The 16,286-nt window shown below is 41.9% G+C and overlaps 1 protein-coding gene across 12 annotated transcripts in view; it reads right to left on the bottom strand.

Annotated features, from left to right (window-relative positions):
• Positions 1-16,286, bottom strand: part of LOC149979447 (septin-9-like) — a 162,887-nt gene that overhangs the window by 48,468 nt on the left and 98,133 nt on the right. For 2 of the 12 annotated variants that reach the window (XR_016485414.1, XM_090194110.1), the window contains exon 1: positions 9,177-9,283. The exons of 8 other annotated variants lie outside the window; for them this stretch is intronic. The gene's annotated coding sequence lies outside the window, so the exon portion shown is untranslated. Of the gene's footprint in view, positions 1-5,802; positions 6,023-9,176; positions 9,284-16,286 lie in introns of those variants that run through there. 2 more of the 12 variants (XR_016485413.1, XM_090194109.1) reach the window with 2 other exon arrangements.

Here is a 16,286-nt window from a genome sequence, read left to right as displayed (position 1 = left end):
ATACTGAATGGAGAGAATCAGAATACATACTGAATGGAGAGAATCAGAATACATACTGAATGGAGAGAATCAGAATACATACTGAATGGAGAGAATCAGAATACATACTGAATGGAGAGAATCAGAATACATACTGAATGGAGAGAATCAGAATACATACTGAATGGAGAGAATCGCAATACATACTGAATGGAGAGAATCGCAATACATACTGAATGGAGAGAATCGCAATACATACTGAATGGAGAGAATCAGAATACATACTGAATGGAGAGAATCGGAATACATACTGAATGGAGAGAATCAGAATACATACTGAATAGAGAGAATCAGAATACATACTGAATGGAGAGAATCAGAATACATACTGAATGGAGAGAATCAGAATACATACTGAATGGAGAGAATCAGAATACATACTGAATGGAGAGAATCAGAATATATACTGAATGGAAAGAATCAGAATACATACTGAATGGAGAGAATCAGAATACATACTGAATGGAGAGAATCAGAATACATACTGAATGGAGAGAATCAGAATACATACTGAATGGAGAGAATCAGAATACATACTGAATGGAGAGAATCAGAATACATACTGAATGGAGAGAATCAGAATACATACTGAATGGAGAGAATCAGAATACATACTGAATGGAGAGAATCAGAATACATACTGAATGGAGAGAATCAGAATACATACTGAATGGAGAGAATCAGAATACATACTGAATGGAGAGAATCAGAATACATACTGAATGGAGAGAATCAGAATACATACTGAATGGAGAGAATCAGAATACATACTGAATGGAGAGAATCAGAATACATACTGAATGGAGAGAATCAGAATACATACTGAATGGAGAGAATCGCAATACATACTGAATGGAGAGAATCGCAATACATACTGAATGGAGAGAATCGCAATACATACTGAATGGAGAGAATCAGAATACATACTGAATGGAGAGAATCGGAATACATACTGAATGGAGAGAATCAGAATACATACTGAATAGAGAGAATCAGAATACATACTGAATGGAGAGAATCAGAATACATACTGAATGGAGAGAATCAGAATACATACTGAATGGAGAGAATCAGAATACATACTGAATGGAGAGAATCAGAATATATACTGAATGGAAAGAATCAGAATACATACTGAATGGAGAGAATCAGAATACATACTGAATGGAGAGAATCAGAATACATACTGAATGGAGAGAATCAGAATACATACTGAATGGAGAGAATCAGAATACATACTGAATGGAGAGAATCAGAATACATACTGAATGGAGAGAATCAGAATACATACTGAATGGAGAGAATCAGAATACATACTGAATGGAGAGAATCAGAATACATATTGTACTGGCACATAAGTTTCATGATAATATCGTATGGTGAGGTCCCTGGCAATTCCCAGCCCTAGTATGTGTTATGGAGGTGATGTCAACGGTGAATAAATAAGGCTTCAGACAGATGTCATCTAGATGTCATCTAGATGTGTTACATGGATCTCATGACAGTCTGGTCAGAGTAAAGTGATACTGGGAAGATGTCAATACCAGTCAAAGTGACGTTGGTGCTACATGTCTACAGACACTCAGTCTCTCAGTGTGAGGACCTCTACACATCCACTGTGCTGTCGATCATTCCTTTAATACAGTGGGCCCTAGTCAACACACACACACAGCAGTTCATCATTCCATCAGCACAGTGATCAACAGTAGACCCCAATCTATCCATCACTGCAGACAGAAAGAGATGACCAACCCCTCAACTCTCCCTAAACCTGCTATTCTGCACCCCTCCTTAATCCGCATCAAGTCCCTTCTACCCCTCCTTATACACACACACATATATCCCAGAAGTACTAGAGCTGGGAGAGAGACACAAATCCATATCACGCTACATTTACTGAATTATTCCGATAATGCTAAATTCATAACAATGTGCATCAGTTACTTGTTTATATTGGCCTTTAAACTACTACTATTTTTTAAATGTTGTCCGGTTAGAAATCGCCCATATTTGTTGACATAATTCATTTCAAAACTTCACATTCCTCTTGTAAAGGCTATTTATAGCTGTAAAATGCCCTCGATAAATGGTTGGTTGGGTCGGTATCAGTAATGTTAGTTGCATCGTCCTTGCTCTATGAAATACACACCAGTCTGCACCCCTTCCCTTCTTCCTTCCTAGACCCACTGTCCTTCACTGGAACTAAAACCACAGACCTCATTATCTCATACATACCATTTCAGAACTAAAACCACAGACCTCATTATCTCATACATACCATTTCAGAACTAAAACCACAGACCTCATTATCTCATACATACCATTTCAGAACTAAAACCACAGACCTCATCTCACACATACCATTTCAGAACTAAAACCACTGACCTCATTATCTCATACATACCATTTCAGAACTAAAACCACAGACCTCATCTCACACATACCATTTCAGAACTAAAACCACAGACCTCATTATCTCATACATACCATTTCAGAACTAAAACCACAGACCTCATTATCTCATACATACCATTTCAGAACTAAAACCACAGACCTCATCTCACACATACCATTTCAGAACTAAAACCACTGACCTCATCTCACACATACCATTTCAGAACTAAAACCACTGACCTCATTATCTCATACATACCATTTCAGAACTAAAACCACAGACCTCATCTCATACATACCATTTCAGAACTAAAACCACAGACCTCATTATCTCATACATACCATTTCAGAACTAAAACCACAGACCTCATTATCTCATACATACCATTTCAGAACTAAAACCACAGACCTCATCTCACACATACCATTTCAGAACTAAAACCACTGACCTCATTATCTCATACATACCATTTCAGAACTAAAACCACAGACCTTATTATCTCATACATACCATTTCAGAACTAAAACCACAGACCTCATCTCACACATACCATTTCAGAACTAAAACCACTGACCTCATTATCTCATACATACCATTTCAGAACTAAAACCACAGACCTCATCATCTCATACATACCATTTCAGAACTAAAACCACTGACCTCATTATCTCATACATACCATTTCAGAACTAAAACCACAGACCTCATCATCTCATACATACCATTTCATAACTAAAACCACAGACCTCATCTCACACATACCATTTCAGAACTAAAACCACTGACCTCATTATCTCATACATACCATTTCAGAACTAAAACCACAGACCTCATCTCACACATACCATTTCAGAACTAAAACCACAGACCTCATTATCTCATACATACCATTTCAGAACTAAAACCACAGACCTCATTATCTCATACATACCATTTCAGAACTAAAACCACAGACCTCATCTCACACATACCATTTCAGAACTAAAACCACTGACCTCATCTCACACATACCATTTCAGAACTAAAACCACTGACCTCATTATCTCATACATACCATTTCAGAACTAAAACCACAGACCTCATCTCATACATACCATTTCAGAACTAAAACCACAGACCTCATTATCTCATACATACCATTTCAGAACTAAAACCACAGACCTCATTATCTCATACATACCATTTCAGAACTAAAACCACAGACCTCATCTCACACATACCATTTCAGAACTAAAACCACTGACCTCATTATCTCATACATACCATTTCAGAACTAAAACCACAGACCTTATTATCTCATACATACCATTTCAGAACTAAAACCACAGACCTCATCATCTCATACATACCATTTCAGAACTAAAACCACAGACCTCATCTCACACATACCATTTCAGAACTAAAACCACAGACCTCATTATCTCATACATACCATTTCAGAACTAAAACCACAGACCTCATCATCTCATACATACCATTTCAGAACTAAAACCACAGACCTCATCTCACACATACCATTTCAGAACTAAAACCACTGACCTCATTATCTCATACATACCATTTCAGAACTAAAACCACAGACCTCATCATCTCATACATACCATTTCAGAACTAAAACCACTGACCTCATTATCTCATACATACCATTTCAGAACTAAAACCACAGACCTCATCATCTCATACATACCATTTCAGAACTAAAACCACAGACCTCATTATCTCATACATACCATTTCAGAACTAAAACCACAGACCTCATTATCTCATACATACCATTTCAGAACTAAAACCACTGACTTCATTATCTCATACATACCATTTCAGAACTAAAACCACAGACCTCATTATCTCATACATACCATTTCAGAACTAAAACCACAGACCTCATCATCTCATACATACCATTTCAGAACTAAAACCACTGACCTCATACATACCATTTCAGGAGACAAGGACATACATTACATGGCTACATGTCATACTCTACCCGTCATAATGGTATGTAAACGCATGACCAAGGAGAAGTGAAGAAATAATATGTAATAGTAGATAATAGTAGACCCACTTAACGGATGACTACAGACAGAACCATACCTCTGGGGATCTAACGCTCACACGAGAATGCAGAGGTAATGACGACCTTTCCGGCATCACATCAGCAGCTGTTGAAGAGCCAAGGTGTCTGTTCTCGTCTTGCAATGCACCAGAGCCCCTAACTGTCCAGAAAACAGAGCTCCTTTGAACTAGTGTGTGTGTGAATCAGATCTGACTGACTCAAAAGGTGAAGTTTCTGTTTATTTTTAACTGTCTGATATCAGTGAGCTATGCCTATGTAAAATAGCTGGGGTCAAACATATTTAAACAAAACATAGGTTGAGGGAAGCCATTGTCAGAGCAGTGCCATAGTTCTGCTTTTACTGTGACAGCCAATAAGAACAGCAATATGCAATCAAAGAAGAGAGAGAGGATGAAAGAGATAGAGTCATCCATCTCCACCTTCCAGACACATCACTCCATCATTTTAACTACAGGGACTACTTTTCATTTTGAACAGGCTGCCGGAGACGACTTCACAGCAGGGTCTCACACCCTATACTAAAAGTATCTGCCTCTTTCCACATGTTTGCACGTCTGGAAATCCCTCCATGTACTATACTGCACTGCCTCTCTCCATGTTCTGTACCTGGTCTGTATGCAATACAGCAATGTCATGGATCAATGTCCAGCACTACACAGCCCCATGTGTGGATCATGTCGTTAGAGACAAGACGGAACGAGGGGAAAGGAGAGCTGAAATTAACCAGAGCAGAAACAGAGGAACATAATGAAACATGGCAGCAGCAGAGAAGCAGTGGTTTATGCAAACAGCCCCTCACCTCCCAGGGTTGATTACAGGGCCCTGGAGCTGCAGACGCCATGTTAGAGACACACACAAAATTCATATCCCCGAACCCCCCCCACATCCCTCCACTCTGTGCTCCCCTGCTCCACCCCCAAACCCCCAAGAGCTCAGAACAACAGAGAAAAACTAGAGGATGAACCAATGCCGGGTTTCGGGAGTACAGTACAACAGAGAAACTTCACAAAAAGCCTATTCCCCTCTACAGTCATACCTCAGTACATCTGAGTGGAACTTTCTATCAAGACAAACAAATACACACTAACATAAACACAGAAAGAGGCACACTCACACACAGTAGTGGTGCTCCGCGGCAGCAGAGTAAAGAGCGAGCTAGTACTGTACCACAGACAAACAGGAAACTAGAAGAGACGAAGGGAGAAAAACAAAAGCAGAGAAAAAGAGAGGGGAGAACAAGGAAACCACACACACAGTACACACTGCGAGGGAGGCAGAACCGCAAACTCACCGTGTGTGTTGTCCCGTGCTGAAGAGCAGCCCCCTAGTGAGAGCCAGTCCAGTCACCGAGGAACCCCACGGCCCCTCCCACCTCACCCCGTCATGTGACACTGGACCACAGGCATGCCACACCCCCCTCTCACTCACACCACCCCCCTCTCACTCACACCACCCTCCCCTCAACATGAAACGTCTTCAGAGAGGATAAACGCTTCTCATGCTTCCCATCTGAAACAGTTGGGAATAGTTTGTGCATACAGTATCAGTCAAAAAACACACCTACTCATTCAAGGGTTTTTATTTATTTGTTTCTATTTTCTACATTGTAGAATAGTGAAGACATCAAAACTATGAAATAATGAAAATAAAGAAAAACCCTTGAATGAGTAGGTCTGTCCAAACTTTTGACTGGTACTGTATATTATGACGACATTTTTCTGCTGTTCGTGCACACAATATTATCTCGAGGCAAGCTGAAGGCCGTGAGCCGAAATCTACGCACATTCGTCGGTTATTGGTCAACAGTAGGGATTCTTCAATTAAGTGTTTGTTGTCATTCAACGCTAGACGACTCGTTTTCATGCTACATTTTTTTACTTCCAATACTGTACCAAACATATTAGTTAGATGTACAAATACGCAACAACAATCTAAATATTAGATTCATTCTGACCATTTTGATGAAGTGTATACTGGCTACGGCATCTCAAGATGGACAAACAGTACTATTGCCACTTTTTTCTTGTTTGTTTTTCAAGCAAAGTTCTTTTAAGGGAGTATGAGAGCACACTCATTCTTAAGGCTTCCACATGCTTTGGTTCGGCTGATGCCTAGCCATTTGTGTGTGTGTGTGTGTGTGTGTGTGTGTGTGTGTGTATAGACACACCGTCCCTGCTTCTCTACCCCTCATCCTTCCCCCTAGCCTCTGGCCACAGGTTTGAGAGAAGCCAGCCTGTCCACCCCCCTGGTCCTCCTGTCTGTCCCTGATTTACAACCCTCCAATGACCTGCTCCAGCCCTTTGTTCCTGGAATTCAGAGGATCCCAATCATTTCACAACACATACCAGAGGACTAGCGGGCCCAAATAAACATGATGACACGTGTTTACTTGCTATTGTGGGAGCTACAGCCAACAATGGATGAGGAGGATTGAGAAGTAGGTTAAATATTTAGTACTGTAACTGTGTAGCAGGTTGATGTGTTGCAACACTGTGTCCATACCGAGAAAGGGATAACATCTTGTCATTCTTTTTGACCACAATTTGACCACCATAGCCCCATCGCTCAGCTTTATGGCATTGACAAACCACTCAGTGGGGCTGCTGTTCGGCTAAAACAAACATTCAGGAGTATGGCTTTAATCCTTGATCATTAAAGATTAAAGGAGATTTTCTCCCTTTAAATCCCAGTTCTACAGTGGTTCTAGTTTCTACTGCAGTGGGTCTAGTTTCTCCTGCAGTGGTTCTAGTTTCTACTGCGGTTCTAGTTTCTACGGGGGTTCTAGTTTCTACTGCAGTGGTTCTAGTTTCTACTGCGGTTCTAGTTTCTACTGTGGTTCTAGTTTCAACTGCGGTTCTAGTTTCTACTGCGGTTCTAGTTTCTACGGGGGTTCTAGTTTCTACTGCAGTGGTTCTAGTTTCTACTGCAGTGGTTCTAGTTTCTACTGCGGTTCTAGTTTCTACTGCGGTGGTGTACATACTGCTCCAGGGAGAGGTATGTCTCAGTAGGTTCTTTGATACAACTGGTTGTCTGTGATTAAAGAGTGAAGGAAACAGCTGTGTTTCTGGCCACACAGGAAGTGAAATTATATACCTACCAGGGGCTAAAGCACCACATGTCTAACACACACACACACACAATCCATCACCTGAGTTTTTTGGGGATGAAAGGGATCACGTTTTCACATTTACCTCATTCAACAACAGCAACTACTGTTTCTGGATGGATGGCTTTATTTGGTTTCATTCATCACAAACCTTGCTGGTCGAGGGAAATGATTGAGTCTGTACTTTGTGAAAAGTCTTCGGGTAATTTATGTAAGAAGCTCAATGTTTTCTCTGAACAGGAGGAGAAAGTGAGCAACTGGAAAAAGTAACCTTGGACAGATTACCAGAATCTCCCCCCAAAATGCCATGGTTGTAGATTCATGACAGGTCCCAGTATATGTGCAACCCTCACACACCAGCCCTGAAGAGCCCACATCCACTTAACAATTAGACAGTGTGCCAAATGGCACCCAATTCCCATAGGGCTCTGGTCAAAAGTAGTGCACTACATAGGGAATAAGGTGCCATTAGTGAGGCAGATTTACACAATGCCTTACTCTAGCCTAATACTCCCTCAACACACACCCAGCCAGCTCCCCACTTCCTGCTCGGGGTCAGAGGTGCGATCAACTGGGAGTAAAAATAAATCCTGGGTGTATTTAGTCCGTTTTACAATGTTTATAAGAAGCCCTGAATTCTCTAACTCAGGCGCCCTATTTCAAAGCCCTGTATTGTGTGTGTGTGTGTGTGTGTGTGTGTAAAATCAGTAAATGCAGAGAAACTATGTTTAAAGAGGGGACCACTAAGTAGATAAACCGTCAGAGAGTTCTGTGGTTTTCAGAGCACAAGTTTGACTTCATCACAGAGTCGCTGTCTTTTCTGAGAGTTTTAGAGCCACCTATTCGCTGAAGCTTTCCCAGCTGTGTTGCTAAGCGCTGTGCCAGATTGATCCGGTCAGTACCAGGGTAGTGTAGACTGAGCATGTGCAGATTGAAGATTCCTCCGTAACCAGAGCCGCCTGGGTCCCTCCAACACAACAGTAACTCTCATCACTATCCATTAGACAGGACAAGTCAAAGAGAGGGAGAGAGAGCACTATACAACTTTTACAGGATAACAAAAACGCTGTGGAGCGAGAGAGTACTGGAGCAAGAGGGAGAGAGAGTACTGGAGCAAGAGGGAGAGAGAGTACTGGAACAAGAGGGAGAGAGAGTACTGGAGCAAGAGGGAGAGAGAGTACTGGAGCAAGAGGGAGAGAGAGTACTGGAGCAAGAGGGAGAGAGAGTACTGGAACAAGAGGGAGAGAGTGTACTGGAGCAAGAGGGAGCGAGAGTACTGGAGCAAGAGGGAGAGAGTGTACTGGAGCAAGAGGGAGAGAGAGTACTGGAGCAAGAGGGAGAGAGAGTACTGGAGCAAGAGAGTTCTTCCCTCCCTGTCAGTCGAGAGGCCTTACTTTAGGTAAACATGGTAACATGCCATCAGAATTACAGGAAGAGTTTTGACTTGGCTCTAATGAAGACCATTTGCTAGGCAGAGTCGCACGCACAAGCACGCACAAACCCACACACACACACAAACCCACACACAAACCCACACACACACACACAGGAGTACTTACAAAACTCAGTGTGTCCTGGTCTTGTTTGCCAGGAGCTGCTCCGTGTTGTCCTGCTGTAAAGTTCTGAGAAGACTGAATCTTAAAGACAAAATGTTGTACTGTACAACCCTCCCCTCACTTCTCGAAGTCTAGCTTTCCACTCAAAACTTGGCCCCTCTTTCTAGGCTTGTCTCTTTTTCATTCCTCTGTTCTCTCCCTCCATCTCTCCCCTCTCTGTCATCTCTGTCATCTCTTCATAGCTGAGCATCTAGCAGGGGTCCCTGGGGCCCAGAGGACTGTGGAAGGATTGGCTTTATTCTGTACATTACTACACCCTCAACATTGATAACACACTGTATTTCTGCAGTGGGAACAAGGCTAATGCACTGCTCTTCCACCCCCCACCACCATTCCTCCTCCGACCTCCCCAGAGATTCACCAGTCCCTAATTCACCCCAGCCAAGCCTACTGAAGTCACAGTCACTAAATATCAAACCAGCTATATCCTAACCAAACCTGGTCCAAGATCTGTTTGTGCAGTCTCGTCTACTTCAAAGGCCATAGTTGGCAAGACAGCACAAGCTGATCTGGGACCAGGCTAGCTGTATCCTGTCTGAAAGCAGATATGTCAGCAGAGAGGCCCAACTGAAGGACATAGTAGAGGGACATCATCTTATTGTATGATCAGACATTGAACGACACGTGTTTTTCTCATTGGCAAAAACTGCATCACAAAATAAGTCCAACAGTCTCTCCTAAACAACTTTGACTCCAAACTGACTGTGAACACAGAGTGATGCCAGAGCTAAAGACAACCATAATTTGTTTGATCGGCACAACTTGGCTCGTGCCTTTAGTATCGACTCCATTTGAGTGGCTGCCCTGCGGAGAACATGGGCTTTCCAAGATGAAAGATCTTCGTTTGACGGAGACGCAGTGCCAGAAACCCAATAGCAGGGGCCCTGTGGGCTGATGTTACTGGGCTAGATGGAGACAGGTCTTGGCAGGGACAGTGGAGAGCTGCTTGGCTGACCTCCCCGTGCGTGTGCAGCAGTGGGGCTTTCAGACCATAGAAACACAATGTATAGATTGAAGAAACATGGCCTTTTCAATGTTTCAAATCACATTTGGTTTGTTCAACTATGGTTCCAATCAGAAATGTTCAGCTAAATATCAGATTACATGGATCTTATGACTGAATTTCAAGCAAATGTTCCGCAATCATACACATCTGAAATGCACAGAGAGCAGATAGAGGAACAGGGCCACATCATAGGAGTAGGAAACCAGTTCCAGACCATTTCTCCAGTCTGTGTAGGTGGGATGTACAGACAGAGAGGAGAGGAGTGTGAGAAAGCACAAAGTGAATAGCCTGATTGAGGTGTGTGTGTGTGTGTACAGGAGTGTGTGTGTTTGTGGAGAGAGATTGAGAGGAGAAAAGGACCGACGTGAATAACCAACTTGTGTCCCACAGGTTTCCAGACTGAAGGCTGAGTATTCAGTGGGCCGCCTCAGGAGGACGGAGAGAGAAGGAGAGAAAGGAGAAGACCGAGAGACCAAACAGGACCACTATTGTTCCCATACAGTATACGGGGAAACCCAAAATAAGGGCATGTGAAGGCTGGCTCACGCAAATTTTAGTGGGAAAAGCAGTTCTGTCGAGTCCTGTCTGCATTGTAGTCATTCTACACCTTCACTACATTCTTTAACACTAACAATCCCTTTCGAAGAGAGAAGTCAAGTTCCAATGTAGTTGGGCCCGTAAGTGTCTGAGTATAAGTGCTGATCTAGCATCAGTTTTGAGTTTTAGATGATAATGAAAAAGGTTGGAGAGTTTCTAGAAAACACTAGGCCTACGTTAGAAAGTATAATGTTTAGTGTACAGTGGGAACAGAATCAGCCAATGCCCTCTATTGTCGTCAATGTGAAAGATGTGGGAGTTGAATTAATCACCAGAAATACAAAGCTTCCTGGGGTTCATTTTGAACTAAAACACTTATTTTACCTCAGCAGTATATCCTTCTGGGCCCTCCTGTCAGAAAAGACAAGAAAAGACAGGAAATCGTGTGTGTGTGTGTATAGGGGTGTCATATGGGCGCAGAGCTCTGGGAAAGGAGGAAGTACTTCCTCTAACATGCTGATATAAACCCAGCAGAGCACTACAGTGAATCATCCATAGAGTGGAGTTACGTAAAGCAGACCACTGAACTAGAATGACATTAACGTCAATGGGAAGGTCTGTTCTAGTTACTCCAGACCTTACCTCACTGACTTTCCCTCTGCATAAAAACACTACTGCCTGGCTCAGGCTTGCTGCTGGTCCCAAACCATCTTGCTGCTGGTCCCACACCTTTAGTCAAGTATGTATACATTACCAAAGTAGTGGAAGTAAAGAACAAACTCACAGATGCTGGGGACAAGAAACGAAACAAGAAACAAAATACTGGGTCTCCCGAGTGGCGCAGGGGTCTGAGGCACTGCAACGCAGTTCTAGAGGCGTCTCTACAGATCCGGGTTCGATCCCGGGCTGTGTTGCAGCTGGCCATGACCGGGAGACCCATGAGGCGGTACACAATAGGACCAGCGTCGTCCGGGTTAGGTGAGGGTTTGCCAGCTGGGATGTCCTTGTCCCATCTCGCTCAAGTTTTCATAACAATCGGTAATCAGCATTTTTGGACACCGATTATGGCCGATTACATTGCAATCCACGAGGAGACTGCGTGGCAGGCTGACCACTTGTTACGTGAGTGCAGCAAGGAGCCAAGGTAAGTTGCTAGCTAACATTAAACTTATCTTATAAAAAAACAATCAATCTTCACATAATTACTAGTTAACTACACATGGTTGATTATATTACTAGTTTAACTAGCTTGTTCAGCGTTGCATTTAATCAACGTGGTTTCTGTTAATTTATCAATGAATCACAGACTACATGGCCAAACGGGTGGTGATTTAACAAAAACGGATTCGCAAAAAATATCACCATCGTTGCACCAATGTACCTAACCATAAACATCAATGCCTTTCTTAAAATCAATACACAAGTATATATATATTTTTAAACCTGTATATTTAGTTAAAAGAAGTTCATGTTAGCAGGCAATATTAACTTGGGAAATTGTGTCACTTCTCTTGAGTTCAGTGCATGCAGAGTCAGGCTATATGCAGCAGTTTGGGCCGCCTGGCTCGTTGCAAACTGTGTGAAGACCATTTCTTCCTAACATACATAATTATGACATAACATTGACGGGTGTGCAATGTAACAGCAATATTTAGACTTAGGGATGCCACCCGTTAGATAAAATATGGAACGGTCGCGTATTTCACTGAAATAATAAACATTTTGTTTTCAAAATGAGTTTCCGGATTTGACCATATTAATGACCTAAGGCTCGTATTTCTGTGTATATTATATGATAATTAAGTCTATGATTTGATATTTGATAGAGCAGTCTGACTGAGCGGTGGTAGGCAGCAGCAGGCTCGTAAGCATTCATTCAAACTTTACTGCGTTTGCTAGCAGCTCTTAGCAATGCTTGAGGCACAGCGCTGTTTATGACTTCAAGCCTATCAACTCCCGAGATTAGGCTGGCAATACTAAAGTGCCTATAAGAACATCCAATAGTCAAAGGAATATGAAATACAAATGATATAGAAAGAAATAGTCCTATAATTCCTAAAATAACTACAACCGAAAACTTCTTACCTGGGAATATTGAAGTCTCATGTTAAAAGGAACCACCAGCTTTCAAATGTTCTCATGTTCTGAGCAAGGAACTTAAACGTTAGCTTTTTACATGGCACATATTGCACTTTTACTTTCTTCTCCAACACTGCTTTTTTGCATTATTTAAACCAAATTGAACATGTTTCATTATTTATTTGAGACTAAATGTTTTGTATTTTTGTATTATATTAAGTTAAAACAAAAAGTGTTCATTCAGTATTGCTGTAATTGTCATTATTACAAATATATATATATATATATATATATATATATATATATATATATATATATATATATATATATATATATATATATATATATAAAAACACAATAAAAAAAACACACTGCTTAATCGGTATCGTCTTTTTTGGTATCGGCGCTGAAAAATCAGAATTGGTCGACCTCTACTCTCGACCTCCGCATCTTCCGAGTCTGTACGGTAGTTGCAACAATGGGACAAGACTAACAACCAATTGGATATCAAGAAATTGGGAAGAAAAAGGGTTAAACAGTACCAAAAAAGTATTATTATTATACAATAATAAATTGTAATAGAAATCCCCACACCTTGTCTGTTTGCTCCTGTATTTCTATTAGCAACATAGATGAAGTATGTACTGTATGTACATAGATGAAGTATGTACTGTATGTACATAGATGAAGTATGTACCGAATGTACATAGATGAAGTATGTACTGTATGTACATAGATGAAGTATGTACTGTATGTACATAGATGAAGTATGTACCGAATGTACATAGATGAAGTATGTACCGAATGTACATAGATGAAGTATGTACTGTATGTACATAGATTATGTACTGTATGTACATAGATGAAGTATGTACTGTATGTACATAGATGAAGTATGTACTGTATGTACATAGATGAAGTATGTACTGTATGTACATAGATGAAGTATGTACTGTATGTACATAGATTATGTACTGTATATACATAGATGAAGTATGTACTGTACTGTATATACATAGCCAGCACAGTCTAATAAAAAGAATGAGCTGGCACACACCCATAGAAAATGATTTAGTGTAGAGGTGCTGACTAACTGAGAATAAACTGGAAGCTATAAAAACAAAGAGAGTCACACACTCCATATCTATTACCTCCCAGTCATTTATTCTGTAAAAAAAAGGCCAGCACAGTGGTATAACTGATCCACAATCTGACCACATGTTTACTGACAAAGCAGATGGAGTGGACAGGAGATGTCCTACACTGAGATATCTATACAGTGGGATGGCAATATTGTGAGCCATCTTATTTCTATGACAACATCAAGACAACAGGGCTACGCTGCGATACGATCAGGACGTCCCTAGTGACACAAAGCTGTTGACATAAATCTAACAGGACAGGACATATACGCCTTTGTCAAGTCATGTATAAGAAGTGTAATGTAATCTCTTACAGACAGTGGGGAATACCTGCCTAGTTACCCGAGTGTGGGAGAGATAACCACCTGTGGAAAATACCTACCTAGTTACATGAATCTGGAAGAGATAAAGACCTGTGTGGAATACCTACCTATTTACCTGAGTCTGGAAGAGATAAAGACCTCTATTTACCTGAATCTGGAAGAGATAAAGACCTGTGTGGAATACCTACCTAGTTACCTGAATCTGGAAGAGATAAAGACCTGTGTGGAATACCTACCTATTTACCTGAATCTGGAAGAGATAAAGACCTGTGTGGAATACCTACCTATTTACCTGAGTCTGGAAGAGATAAAGACCTGTGTGGAATACCTACCTATTTACCTGAGTCTGGGAGAGAACCACCTGGGTAACAGCATCTCCTACTGGTTGTTGTTAGAGCTGCACCAATGGGATGCTGTTTTGTTGAGGTGTTAATGTCACTGGAGAAACCAACAGGTACTGTATGTGGGGGGTGTATCAACAGTCTAAAGTGTTATTTTCTTCTCTACCAGTTGTCTTTGTCTGTGGCGATGCTATCTGTAGAAGTGTCTATTCTTTTTCTGGGAGTGTTTTAGGTTTCATTTATTTGCACCAAAGAAAACAAGTGAAATACATAAACCGTACTACTAAAAGAAACTGGTAAAAACATGGTGCAGGTAAGGTTGGAAGCCCAAAAGGGCTTATATGAAAACCAGCACCAAAACATGTTTTTTCTTCATTAGTATACTTTGTTTATGTGTGTACATACGTGTGTGAGTTAGGCTACATGGAGGGGATTACTGGGCTGTTTGCTTCATCAGGCTGACCCCTAGTCTACTACTGGGTAGCTTGGTTCATCATGCTGACACCTAGTCTACTACTGGGTAGCTTGGTTCATCATGCTGACACCTAGTCTACTACTGGGCTGTTTGGTTCATCAGGCTGACCCCTAGTCTACTACTGGGTAGCTTGGTTCATCAGGCTGACCCCTAGTCTACTACTGGGTAGCTTGGTTCATCAGGCTGACCCCTAGTCTACTACTGGGTAGCTTGGTTTATCAGGCTGACCCCTAGTCTACTACTGGGTAGCTTGGTTCATCATGCTGACCCCTAGACTACTACTGGGTAACTTGGTTCATCATGCTGACCCCTAGTCTACTACTGGGTAACTTGGTTTATCAGGCTGACCCCTAGTCTACTACTGGGCTGTTTGGTTCATCATGCTGACCCCTAGACTACTACTGGGTAGCTTGGTTCATCAGGCTGATCCCTAGTCCACCACTGGGTAGTTTGGTTCATCAGGCTGACCCCTAGTCTACTACTGGGTAGCTTGGTTTATCAGGCTGACCCCTAGTCTACTACTGGGTAGCTTGGTTCATCATGCTGACCCCTAGTCTACTACTGGGTAGCTTGGTTCATCAGGCTGACCCCTAGTCTACTACTGGGTAACTTGGTTTATCAGGCTGACCCCTAGTCTACTACTGGGCTGTTTGGTTCATCATGCTGACCCCTAGACTACTACTGGGTAGCTTGGTTCATCAGGCTGACCCCTAGTCTACCACTGGGTAGTTTGGTTCATCAGGCTGACCCCTAGTCTACTACTGGGTAGCTTGGTTCATCAGGCTGACCCCTAGTCTACTACTGGGCTGTTTGGTTCATCTGGCTGACCCCTAGTCTACTACTGGGTAGTTTGGTTCATCATCCTGACCCCTAGTCTACTACTGGGTAGTTTGGTTCATCAGGCTGACCCTTAGTCTACTACTGGGTAGTTTGGTTCATCAGGCTGACCCCTAGTCTACTATTGGGTAGTTTGGTTCATCAGGCTGACCCCTAGTCTACTACTGGGTAGCTTGGTTCATCAGGCTGACCCCTAGTCTACTACTGGGTAGTTTGGTTCATCAGGCTGACCCCTAGTCTACTACTGGGTAGTGTGGTTCATCAGGCTGACCCCTAGTCTACTACTGGGTAGTTTGGTTCATCAGGCTGACCC

Source organism: Oncorhynchus mykiss, chromosome 12, assembly GCF_057628025.1.
Source record: "Oncorhynchus mykiss isolate SJ-2025 chromosome 12, ASM5762802v1, whole genome shotgun sequence".
Taxonomy (NCBI): Eukaryota; Metazoa; Chordata; class Actinopteri; order Salmoniformes; family Salmonidae; genus Oncorhynchus; species Oncorhynchus mykiss.
This window is presented reverse-complemented; position numbering and strand designations above follow the sequence as displayed.